At 36.5% G+C, this 14067-nt stretch overlaps 1 protein-coding gene across 19 annotated transcripts in view; it reads left to right on the top strand.

The window, feature by feature from the left end:
- The first annotated feature begins 6290 nt into the window (after positions 1–6290).
- LOC134650171 (protein still life, isoform SIF type 1) overlaps positions 6291–14067 on the top strand; it is a 167711-nt gene continuing 159934 nt past the window's right edge. For 13 of the 19 annotated variants that reach the window (XM_063505029.1, XM_063505030.1, XM_063505035.1 and 10 more), the window contains exon 1: positions 6812–7182. The gene's annotated coding sequence lies outside the window, so the exon portion shown is untranslated. Of the gene's footprint in view, positions 6533–6810; positions 7183–14067 lie in introns of those variants that run through there. The other 6 variants (XM_063505036.1, XM_063505039.1, XM_063505044.1 and 3 more) reach the window with 4 other exon arrangements.

Below are 14067 nucleotides of genomic sequence, written 5' to 3'. Positions count from 1 at the left end.
CTATTTCTATATGAACATATAAATTGCTTGTCCAAAAGTACATAGGTTTATTCTGGAAGATAATTTCAATTGTCTTTTTGATACATGATTGAAATATCATTAAGTATTACAACATACGGGTCTTAATATAACTTAAGGATTATACAGTTAAGAAGGTTGGTATTTGTCAGTGAATAACTGAAGCTGATTCTTGTTTATTTTTATTATTTTTTATTGCATATCTATTGCCAGAGTTTTAATTTGGGTTCATTGGAATATTTATAGACCTCCGTCAAAATAATACTGGCATCGACAAAGAATATAAATATTTAATTACACAAACGGGTCTACCGCGATATAATTTAATTGTTTCCGTGACCACAGCTGGTGCAACTCAGCTGAAACGTCGGAATTAAAGGTAAAAACAAATTAATTATATCGCGGTAGACCCGTTTGTATAATTAAATATGTGTACAAAACGCGAGAGTTTAAAGTGTTATAATTAATATAAAGTTACTTTTCAAATGTATGCAATATTCAGAAACGCATTTAACCGATTTCCAAAACCGAAATAAGAAAGATATTTGTGCATCCTACTTAGTTTAAAAAGGCAAGTAAGAATCTTTGTAACATTTAACTTCTGTTTTGTGAAACTATAATGTTATTTTCTTCAAAATCCAATGAGTATGAATGTTTATATATAAAAAAACTGGGTTAAACGTTTAAGAATATTGTTCTTTTTTATTTAATTTTGTTAGTGGGTAAGTACAAAAATAGCTGATTTCATGGTATAATAATATACTCCGCCTGCTGCTCTCTTCCGACTTGACCTTGACCACGTGACTGACACAAGCCTACGTCATCATGCGACAGCGCTATATGATAATATGCGATAGCGCTATACAAAGTGGCAATGTTATTGTGACGTAGGCTTGTGTCACTCTGGGAAGAGAAGACCATGTTTTATTAGACTATGGCTGATTATATAGATTCCAGTACGGCTACCATCAGTTTGGCAGTCACAAACGCCATCGAGAACGTAATTTACTTTCTATACATCTCGCTCGTACTCGCATATAAGTGCAAACGAGATGGAAAGAAAGTAAATAACGTTCTCGATAGCGTATATGTCAGTTTTGACACTGTCAGTGACTCGTGGTACGGGCTCTGAGGTGTCAAGTTTTTGATTCAATGTTTACATAGAGTATAGAAGCCGGAATTCTCGTGGCAGTTTGATTGTCATTAGGGACTTCTCATTTATCGACTTTCGACATACCTTTATCGATACAATGTAGAATACAAAATATTATAAGTAGAGGAAAACAGCAAGCGTTCTTATTGCTAAAGAGCGATCTCTACCAGATAACTTTTGAAGTTTTGAGTAGTTGAAAATGCGAAATAAATTAAAACAATGAGAATGTAATTTAGTTCCACATCGTATTACTTGAATTCCGTGTTTTTTTTTTCATTTTCATATTCAAAGTCTGTTTTAGTGCCTGTGTTTCATTAGTTTCTTTATAAAATCATCTTTTTATCCATATTGTCTGCTTAAATTACTTCTTTTACAATTTAATATCCATTATGTATTATAACTTTTTAACCCATTCACTGCCAGCAACCCGCCAGGTGGGTTCTCTATCCGTAGTCGCTTTTCGCTACATACGGTTTTCCCATGTTATCGGCTACGCTCGTAGCGCGTAGCAAGCGCTGGCACTGAATATGTTAGTATATTTTGTGTGCTACATTGTATCGATACCTACATGTGTATCAGAAGTCGATAATTGAGAACTCCCTATGACATTTCAAAAATGCCACTATACTTCCGGTCTTAAACAGTAGGTACATACTATAGTTTACAGTAATACCCCGCTTTACGCGACCCCGTAATGTTATTCGCGGTTTTTCTTTAACGCGAATTTCAAATTTCGCGTTAAAATGCCTCGAATTACCAGTGACAAAAGTGGAAAAAGGTAGCTTATTTAAAATATACAGCGCGAACGGTTGACCACCCATAGAAAATTTGAATTTCGCGCCATTTTCTACTCACAAAGTGGGTTCGCGAGAGTTTACTTAAAAATATGCAGTCATTTACTTGTCTTTGGTTGCGGGAATCCCCTGCTCTAGAGAGCGGGGATTTCCGCAACCAAAGACAAGTTTGAGACAAGACTGTCAACTCCGATACCTATAGGTAGGTACGCGAATTTCACTTAACGCGATTCTTTTGCGGAACGTATCCCCCGCGTAAAGCGGGGTATTACTGTATAAGTATCTAATAAGCGGTTAATTGATGAAAATTACATTTGATTAATGTCAAACTTTGACATTATTATAAACGTAAACGCCAGTCGCCCATTATTTACCTATAATGCCTGTATAAGTAATGTTCATGGCTAATTATTAAAAAACTGCATATTCTTCTGCTGCAATTTTATCACAATGAAACTTAATTTAAGAATATATTGAAAGACTATTTGTAAACAACTACCTCATAATTTAAGTACATTATACCGATAAGTCAATATTAACTTTTATAGAGTCTAGCAATTATTATTTTCTTTATTAGCTTTGCTGAATGCCGAATTTCTTAAGGTTTGTATTTCTTATGTTTAGAGTTTAATTTTTGTTTTTATTTTTCAAAGAAAAATAAAGTCTGTAACGGAAATTGTGTTTATTATCAACCCGAATTAAGTTTTTTTTATTAGGTTGCCCATCCTATTTAAGAGTCAAAAAAATAAAAGAGCTAAGAATCTCTTGCTGTTCTACAAATAATAATTATGTACCTACATATGTTGAACAACACAATCGGTTGACTTTAAAAACTGAGGAAAAAATATATACACCTCTGTCAAAATTGTATGACATCTAAATCATGTCATTTATTTATCGAGCATTTCGCTCGTACTGGTCCGTACATGTAGGTACATATTGACGCGAGCAAGACGCACGATAAAAATATCTCAAGTAAATACTTCTTCAAATCTTCGTTGGTACTTTATTGTTCGGTTTCAAAAACAGTTAATTATATCAAATTACAAACTAGAAATATTTAAGCATACTACTACCTAACCATTCAAAGAAAAAACATCGCATTTCAAGAGAATTTTATTTAACGCGGGGCGTGATGTTTTCCTTCTAACCAAACAAGTGCCGAGATTTTTCCTTTTAGTTTAGTTAGTTGAAGCAGCCCGTGTCAAGGAAACACTATATTTTGCTGTATAATATGGGCGGCTCTGCCGCTCCCTCGTAAAATAACTGTGGACCCGATTCGGATTTTAAACAAGATATCTATTAGACATCACCAAGATACTCGTACGACAACGATATTTTAAAGATCTAGCCTGTCAAATTTGACATTTCCGCGATTCTGGAGATACTCATGAACGATTTTCACACTGTCTAAAACGTCTCGTTATGTATTTTTAGATCTCAAAACGATCTTAAAACGATTCTTTAACGTAAAAGTGACATTGGTTGCCCGAATTGAGCTGCAAAATATATCTAGTTGAAATCTAAACTAGTTGGTATCTAGTACATATCGTATCGTTCTCTTCTCTAGAACGGATCTTGTTTTCCGAATACCGCAGTGTGTTTACGCATCTGGGAAAGTAGTTTCCCGCCTTGCTTAATATTTTATCTATTTAAATTTTGATATTTTGATGCTACAGCTTTGCTTACATTGTTACTAACTGACACCAGTTAGTAACAATGTAAGAAATATTAGTTACTTACGCTAATGTGCATAGTACATACCTATACAGTAAATTAAATACTTCCTATGAATTTTCCTTTTAACCCTTAATCAAATACCGGGAAATTATTTCCCACTTCATTCTAATTTACGAAATATTTTTTATCTTTTTAATGGCAGCACTCAGCGATAACAACCATACAGATTTAAAATCTTAGTAAAATTTTGAATTTGAAAAATGGCAACACTTTTCTACTGGCTGCCATTTGTGACCATACGTTAAAGTCAATATCAGTTTTCGTGATTTTTTTTGCAATATCAACAGTTTTTTTAGTGTTTTGAGGTTAAGTGCGAAAAAAAATCTTGTAAGTGCATACACTGAATACTATCATAAACTAGACTTATTTTCCCTGTGTTTTGTTTGAAAAGAATTGTGATAACGATATGATTTAGCCAAGATTTTAAGGTTTTAGTAAGTGGGAAATTATTTCCCATTGTTTGTTCCGATTTACAAAAAATTTGTAGGTTTCATCAAGTGGGAAATTATTTCCCAGTGTTTGTTCTCCACCTAAATTTTAATTTGTTTCCATATATAAAATATGTGCCCGTTTGTCTGTTACACAAATAAATCTGTGCCCTTTTCTGTTTCCTTTTTCTTTTATTTATTTCTTTGAATTTCTTTTTATTTATTTCTTAGATTTTCTTTTTATTTATTTTATTTTTATTTATTTCTAGTAAAGAGAAGAGAAATAGTAATATTTCATTTGTATTCCCAACTTCTTGTAATAAGATAATAAATAGATAATAACAATCTTTCATTTTAGGCCTGCATGTTAATTTTTTTTACTGTTAGGTACTAAAAATCATACTTGAATTCCAAGCAAAGCCGCGGGGAGCTACTAACTAGTAAAAAGTTCGTAACCGTATCGGACAATGGGAAACTATTTCCCACTTCATTCAATATTTTGGTATTCCGTAACGGATAACGGGAAATTATTTCCCACCGCAAATCCCCCCTTTACCCCCCACAAAAAAAATATACATATTTTTTCGTAATCTACGCACCCAAATTACCTAAAAACCATTCATAGTTTTCAAAAATCTCATAAAAAGTGTTCCGTTTAATTAAGGGTTAAATTGTTGACATAAAGTGTCAGTTATATACCTAGAAACAAAATATTAGTTCTACTAAAAGGGCCCACAGATTACCAGTTCGCCTGATGATATTTGTCTGTCAGTTAATCGCAAAAATCACGCACTAAAGGGGCCCCCAGATCACCAGTTCGCCGGAATATCAGCCTGTCAGTTAAATGGTGACAGTTCCGAACAACTGACAGGCTGATATCGTCCGGCGAACTGGTAATATGTGGGCCTCTTAACATTTCCATTTCAGGTCGACCGGCACAATCGCATGGCTGACGCACATGGCTTTACACATGTATGGGAGCCCCATAAACGTCTGTTTATCAGAAATCGCATCAAGGTAATGAGTCGCTGCAGGTGATCGTATGTGACGGGCCTAGGAGAGAGCGAAGGGCGAAGGGGCGGGCGGGAATCCGCGAGTCGTCGAGGGGTTGCTAGACGTACGACCGAAATAACTAACGAATGAGGTGCGCGTGAAATGCATTTGTTTACAATGACGTTAAAAATAGTGAGACAGTGTCAAAGCAAAAACCTTTTTATAACTTGGTGGTACCTGTGTTGAGGATGAGGAAGACTGCTAGAGCTCTTGATAATGCTGTTTAGTATCTTTCAACAACACTCTTCGAAGGCCGCAAAAATATGTGACACGCTCTTATGGCTCTACAAATAAGATAATGTCGGATATTTTTGCGGCCTTCGTTGTGTAATATATCATTGCAGGTGACTGTACTCGCATGTGCAATGGATGGTAATTTTACATTGTAGCTCATAGGCGCTTGCATCTCTTTAGATGTCACATGATCAGATAATGGTAAGATTAACACTATTAATCGTTAATGTACCCATGGTAAAATTCGGTTGACTTTTTGTACTACGAGGTAAACAAGCATACGGTCCGCCTGATCACAAGCAGCAGACTATGGCTTGTAGAGTCGGACCAAGCTAATTCTTCGCATTTTTATCGCTTGCCTGTTACGTTCTAAAAGTATGTAAGTGCGAAAGTGACGGGCATAGTGACAGGCGATAAAAATGGAACCATGCTGCGCCCACAACATTATATAAATTTCTATTACCTATGGAGATTTCCATGTGTATTTTACGCGAAATTGCACAGTGCAGAATACAAAAAACGATTTTCTTCGTCATTATAAAGTAAAAATAAGTAGGTAAGTTAAGTAAATCAATCAATAAGACATAGTAATGTAACATTAGATTTGCAAATCTCAGCTACAGTGACCCTATCGGTATTAAGTGCCAACACTAGCACAGCTGAAAAAAAGTTTGTTCCTTCGTTTATTTGACCCTTTTTTCATTGTTTATTTATTGATCAACCCACGTGAGCAGTTTAGAGTATTTGAACTATCTTTACAGTTGAAATACTCAAAACTGCACAGGTGGGTTGATTTAAGCCTGAAATCAGTCCATATTTCAGTGAAATCAGGCAACATACATATAGTTAATGAGAAATTATGTGTAACACGCGATACACATGTAAACCGGGCAACCCCGCTCGGAGTTGTCACGTTTTTCAGCGGAGTCGGGCGAAGATGGGCGCTCAGAGGATGCAGCAGTGAACGGCCCCCCTCGCCCCTCGCTGACGTAACGCTGCCGCGACTCGCCGCCCAGCCCTAGTGTGTGCTGCGCCGCGCTCCCGCTGCCACCGCGACCGCGCAACTCGCCCTTCAGTGCCAACCGTTTGACGTTTACCCTTCTTTCCCCACGGTAACCAGCCCCAGTGAATGAGGTGTATGGACTGAACACACCTGATAGCACCCCCCATTTGTAACCGATCTAAGACGACACCTACAATGCCGGATGCATTGGTGTCATTCTGCATTAACTTGCCCTTAATAGCGACGCAAAATCTCGTTTTCAGCACCACAGTTTATTGATTCCACTATTTATAAACTTAATGAATTAAATTTTGAGACGACATCGTATGCACATAATATTATTGAAGGGAATTAGCAATCAAGCGAAACGCAAAGACGTAGTATTTTGGCTTAAGTAGATTTCATCTCGGTTATCGATTGCCATTATAAAAATGGTTATCTTATATTCCAAATCAATGCAAAAAATGTAACGTTTGAATGAGGTTTAGTAAAATAACAGCTGTAAATATAGAATGTTAGGGCGTGGAGTAGAGCAGAGCCTACTTGTAAGTACATGTAAGTTAGGAACATGTGGCGCTAGGGGTGGCTGGCTAACTTGTTACATGATTAGGTTTCCATAGGAATTGTTTACGTAAATCGAAGCCAGATTTGTACAAATACAAATACTTTTATTGGTTGTGTTGTCTACATTGTGTATCACAGGTCAACATTCAGTTGTTGAGAATATAATCGGATAAATTGACATTGTTGCCGTTTACGGTAAGTTGCTTGTTAAGGAGCCCGTCAGCCGTTAGTAGTATTGGCATCAGTGCTTTTTAGTAACTAGAGGCATCATAACCGCATTTCTGTATTTAACGAGCTCCCAGGCCTGGTCATCTGGCGACAAACTCCAACGACCATCATGCATTTTCATGTAGTTTTATTTATTGCAACATTAGATTGGCATTGAAACATGATCTGTATGTATGAGATACCTACTGGATTGATTCTTAGATGACTGTCGTTTCTTTTAGGTACTCTTCTAGAAACTTAAGTGTCAGGCCGGACCTGAGGTTGCGGATACCTTAACCAGGTATCGATTTTGTTTAACGCACAGTCGGTCAAACAAATCGACAACAATTGGTGAATTGCAGAAAATAAAGTAGCCGCCAAATAAGCATTCATAATTGGAACAAACACTGTGCTCGCTGAGCTTGCTCTTTGATGTTAAAAAACGCCCATTATTGACTCCCGGCCGTGAATGGAATAACTTACCATCTTTCTGTTTTCTATTTTATAAAAAAAAACGTGTCGGTCGCAATAGGAATACTAGGTTGGTGAAATGGTAAAAAAATACAAAGTCCCTAATGCAATCGAATGATCATGATTTTTAATATGCAAGGAGCGAGATGTTAATTTTTATGTGGTATAACACGTATGTGGTACAGGTAAGTGGCAAACAAGCACACAACCCACTTGATGGTACGTGGTCACCGTTGCCACTGGGCGTCTACAACTCCATTCCATGGATGCAATTGCAATCTTTACTAGAGTCAATCGTACGATACGTCGAACGAATCGTACGAAATATACGGATATTTAGCACTATCAAGATTCATAGTATTTGAATTATCACTCACTAATTAAAAACTTTAATGCAAAAAAAAACATAAATACAAAAACCGGGCAACTTAAGTTCTAAGGGTTCCGTATCAGAGAATTTTTAAAAATCTTTTATTTTTACTTTACTTACCTACTTTTCGTTTGACACTCTGCTGAGAGGGACAGAGAAAGGTAAATGATATTTCCCTTTCCCTCTCAGCATAAAGATGGCTGAAATTGTCCGACTAAAAGGTAGATGTAATGAAAATAAAAATTTTGAAATTTCTTATATTTTTGTATGGGCATCTAAATATTACGCTTCCATATTAAAGTTTCCTTAATTTCCTATGAAATAAAACAAAATAATTACAACTTTTTTTAAGCTTTTCGCAACTTGCGGAAATTGTAAGAATATTTAATGTCATTTACTGCTTAAAGGGATATAGTAATACCAATGTAAAAACGACCTACTTGGTTAATAATTGATAATTATAATTTAAGTTTAAGGTAATCATTATTTCAAGTGCATTAATGCGTAAGTTAATCTCGTTTTACGACCTCAATTGTTCTAGTACATTAATAATATAAAGAGCTTATCGGACTGTTAATTAAATTGAACATAATCCCAATATTTCGAATTAAATTGTTTGATTGCGGGTTTAATAGTGGTTCTGTCAGTGTCAGTGGAGTAGATCGTTCGTCACGGGATCAGCCTCAAACCATAATGGCGTGTTTCCGTGTTGTTATTAAAACGCCATTGGTCGTTATGCATCAAATAAAGTTTCCAGCGTGCAATTCTTTACTTAGGGCTCATTTAGGGCGATTGTGCACTACAATGAATTTTACTGTCCGGCAGTCCGAGTTTTCATGGTCCGATATGGCATGAAAAAAACGGATGATTGGCTTGTGCGCTTGTCCGTCTTTTTACTCGCAGGTGAGGCGCAGTGTCATGAAAAAAAAAACGGATGATTGGCTTGTGCACTTGTCCGTCTTTTTACTAAAAGAGAGGCCCGCCCCCGCTCGGCCAAGTCATGAATTATACTAATTACAGACGCAGTGCACAAGCATAAACACGTTTTTCATGGCTGTCATCTCGGACCGGAAAAAAACTGTCCGGCATAGGGAAAAGTAAAATGTCGGACGGTAAAATTACGTCTAGTGCACAAGCTACTATATACATTTAATGGCGTGCCATATCGGACCGTAAAAACTCGGACTGCCGGACAGTAAAATTCATTGTAGTGCACAATCGCCCTTAGACGGTGCGAGAACTCGCATGCGAGTTTCATTACATTGCGTCATTTGATCGGTCGGCTGAATTTATGTAGCCTCATTGGTCCGCAATGTACCTCAAAATCGTATACGAGTTCGCGCGCCGTCTAAATCAGCCCTTATTTTAATCTAATATAACAATGAAATGGTACCAGTTTTGAATTTGATCTTAATAATATCTGTACAAGGGTCGATCGTGAAGTGTGTTGAACTATATTTCAGACTTTTAGACACAGGTTTTACTAGTCATTGTTAGCAGTAAAATACAAAAATTCCCCATAAATTAAGAATCACTTGAGAAATCTGTTGTTATTTATTACCCATATTATGTACAACATGAATGCAAATAAAGAACTTGAAACTTGAAATATTATTTACAGTAGAAAAGTTGTATGAGAATTAACATATAGGTAACATAACGCGCTTATCTAACTGGAGGAAGCAAGAATATAATATTGATTTAAAATAAAACACACTTTTAACTCCACGAAAACTAGTTTTGACTGAAAACTCTAGTTAAACTAGTGTTTCGGAAAACTAGTTTAGTGAAAATGCGGAAAACTAGTTGTCACTAGGGAAAACTCAATATAGATCGGAGTTCAATTCATTTATCCAAATCACCGAAGTCAACTTGTTTACTGCTCTTCTTCTTAATCGTTTCACACCTGACAGAGTGGTTGTGGTCATCATCGGATGGTGACGAGCTTCACAACACGCCGCCATTCTTCTCTGTTGGTTGCCTTCCTGGCACATTCTCATGTGTCAACCCATCCACTGCAGCTTTGACCTGGCGGTCTAGGTGGTGACGGTCGCTATCGCTTCGCCATCGAATCGCTTTGTGTCTCTTTATCACTCTTCCATATTACTGTGACAGTGACAGTTGCGGTTCGTTCGCTACAATCGCTACGTAGCGATTGGCATGTTATCTACGGGGCCTGGTCCGTCCTGGCCTAGCTGTATCCACTCTCCCCTGGGCCAGACGTCGCGCATCCCCCTGGAGGCATACATAGCCAAAGAAGGTGAGGATGCGAGATTGCAAAAGAGATGACAGATGCTGCTTGATGCCGAGTTCCTGGAGTATAGACTCGTTGGTTCGGAATTCTGTCCATGATACCCATGATGTCCATGATATGGACAGAATTCCGAAGCAACGGCCCATGGGAGAGTGGATGGTACCAGGCCACGAACAATACCACCAAGCTTTCTTCTCCAGCACAGCATCTCCAGAGCGCCTATCTTTTACCTCTCCGTTTTTTGTAGGGTCCACGTTTCTTGATTCACTGCTAATATGCGCTCGTATTAGAAATTCCCCGATGTTTGTCAAAATACTTCTAGAAGCATAACGAATATGTAAAGCGTTAAATGAGTTAAAACAATTGATTTTTATGTTTGTCTTTTAAATTCTGGATAAATAAATATTATCATTATCAGCTAATTCTAAAATAAACAATATATAGTGCGACATAAAATAGTAGAAATAAAACGGAACTAAATAAAATCCATACTAAATTGTAGCCATGTTTAAAAGCATATTACGTCAAAAATGTGACCGTTACGTGACAGTGGCGCCCTCATTTATTTTCTACAATTTCTTGTAGGACCATACATTTTTAAGGCACAGAGTTATTAACTGCAGAGGAGGTGTAAAGTCTAAGAAAAACTCGTTGCAATGCATTATATAATGACGATATATTATATAACACATTTTTAGAAATCTCTCGTTATACATATTTCATCCTGTATTGACAATACATATCGTTGACATTGGCAAGGTCTGTATTACGAGTGTGAGGTTGGCAATGGAAATATGATTCCTCAGTAATCATAAATATCATGATTGTGGTTTGACAGGTATAATATTGATATACTCGTAATGATAATTTTTATTAAAAATAATATAATCTGTGGTAAAACAAGGTGTTTTTTTTAATTGAATATGAGCTTACTGTGGGGCTTAGTCAATTTGTATATTAATGTCTTTATATTATTTATTTATTCCATCAGGTATCTAAAATTAATTTTCCGACTTATTAATGTAGATGTATCCGTAATTAAAAAATGAAAGTGTCTATAACATACATACATATAAACCTAAAACAATCTTACTTAAATAATTATAATATTTCGCCACAAACACTGAAAAGTTAATTCTTCTTCATGGTACATACATGGTATACTACATTTTAAAATAGTACACTTTTATAAAATGAAAGCATCCAATAGTTATTTGTACAACAAGAGATCAGTGAGAACATATTAGAGAACCCGAAAATGTATTCCTTCTTCATCACTTACCTCTATTCACTCATGTTTTCTTAAGATATACCAACAATTAAGTTTTCAGCTCAGCAGCTCGAACAAGGGTACTTTGCTACTTAAAAACAGTGAGCAAAATCGCATTTTGCTCATTTTGTCTCACTCAGTGTTTTTAAGTAGCAAAGTACCCTTGTTCGAGCTGCTGAGGTGAAAAATAAATTTTAATCTTTACAGCGTACAAACGTGCCTCGCAATGGCGATATTACGTTTAAACCGACGTGTTCCGAAAGCTCATAAACCGCCCTTACCGTGTAATATACGCGAGGTGAAAAGTATAGTGATGTAGGGAACAACCTGATAGGGTATTTGGGCAATGCCTTGCGGAAATCGATACCGGGCAGGACTTGCAGTACCTACGGTCGATGTAAGAGGCTGGATGCAAGCTCATTTAAAGAGCTCCTGTGCTTTATAGAATATTTGCTGAAACATTCAAATTTATTAGAAAATCAGGCAGTGTGAACAGAATTATGTAAGATCGATGGGGTAAGAGTAACTGTGTTTGGGGTTTTTAGAATTGTCTCGATAAGTATTCGTTGCCTGTGGAAAGAAAAATACAGTCAGCGATAAAAGCTTGTACCCAGAATGAAATTTTTGCCTATAAGTTATTTTCCTGTAGCAGTATTAAGTGTTGAAGTAACACTATAATATGTTGAAGTTATAATTCTACAAGGTGTTACACCAGCTTCTGAAAGTGGAATTGGGTACACGTTGTATAGTTCATACTGAGCAACTTTTACTATGGGACCACCTTAGAAATCGCGAAAAAAAAATTGACCATTCCATACATTTTGGCTGGCTGATGTTAATATGTTGTATGGGAGTGTCAATTTTCTTATCGCAATTTCGGGGTTGGTATCATAGCAAACGTTGCTCAGTATGAGTATGACCTATCGAGAACCCACCCCACTTTCAGTGGCTGATGTAACACGTTTTATATATGACTCAAATATATCTAAATACCAATCTGTTGATATCAATATTGCCTTTAATAACTAACGAACAATTTCTGTAACTGTAAAAGCTCTACATTTTGATCAATTGCTAAATTTTCAGTGTACCGGCGAAACCAGAGTCGAATTGAAACACGAAGTAATAACAGCGTGCAAATATGCAATAATTCCATCAGTTTATTAAACAATAATGGAATTACACTATGTTTTACTGCGATAATTAATATTAGTGACAAATTTAATCGAGCTACAGCGGATTATGTGTTATTGGATTTGAATACCTATCAATTTAACATCATGTGTTACATAGTTCAACATATCAGAATACTAATAGGTACTTGTAAGCATTAACATAGGTAACTATGGATTAACCGAATTTACTCATTCTTGTCAAACCTTTAATGTTAGTATCAAAGTCGTTTATTTATTGTAATTTTTTCCGGATGTTTACCAACTTTTTGAGGTGGGGAAAAAATGTTACTCGCGAGAGATGACGTGACCGTAAGACGGACACGTGACCTGATCGAAAAACTGTTACATGTAATGTCATTGAGTTTTAATTTATTGCTTTAAATGCCATCTAGTGAGTTTAGCTCTAACTGGTATTAATATAACTCGAGTACTAACAGTGATGTGCTTAGGGGTTTCAAGTAATGCGACGAAATAACGATAGATGGCGTTTACCTCAATTATACATAGTGCATTTTGCACTAGTCATTGAGTTTTCACTTCTGCCGGCACTCCCTGAGTGCAACCCGTTGTTTTTTTTTCATTCAGAGACAAACTGGAGTCGGTCCCAACTACCTTAACGTTCGTTATTGAGCTTACTGTAGTCTGTATAAAATTGTCCTATAATGACTGTATAAGTATTTGTCCTATAAATATTAAGTTTGTCAAAATTGTTTGCAAATGACACTTCATGATAGAATAGAGGTCAAGAGGTTTTTGACTTCGTCAGACCTTAGACCCATCTTTATTTGGGTCGCCTTTAGAGTTTTTGAGGTTTGTCTAAAGTGTCTAGACTTTATGATAGAAATCCATGTTGTAATGTAATTCCGAATCACCCCCGGTTTTTTGGTTTCGGTGCATGATTCAGTCCACTTTGGACCAGTGATTTGATTGACTGTTTGAAAAATTCATTTAATTTAAAACGAGTTATGACTTTTGGCAATACAAAAACACAAAAAAGATTATTTTTTTTAATAAAAATCATAAGTTCGCTCGCTCGGCTTCGCGCGCTATTTAGTTACGGTTTACCTAACACCCTCCCCGCTTTGTTCATCGTCGCACCTTTCTTTTGACCCAGTGAAAATTGGTTTTATTTTTGTGTAAACGCGTTTTGCCTAGTCAATGGGCCCGATTCGGATTTTGAACTAGATATCTATTTTTATGGTTCCGTACCCAAAGGGTAAAAACGGGACCCTATTACTAAGACTCCGCTGTCCGTCCGTCCGTCCGTCCGTCCGTCCGTCCGTCCGTCTGTCCGTCCATCTGTCCGTCTGTCACCAGGCTGTATCTCACGAAC

Source organism: Cydia amplana, chromosome 8 (genome assembly GCF_948474715.1).
Source record: "Cydia amplana chromosome 8, ilCydAmpl1.1, whole genome shotgun sequence".
Lineage (NCBI taxonomy): Eukaryota > Metazoa > Arthropoda > Insecta > Lepidoptera > Tortricidae > Cydia > Cydia amplana.
This window is presented reverse-complemented; position numbering and strand designations above follow the sequence as displayed.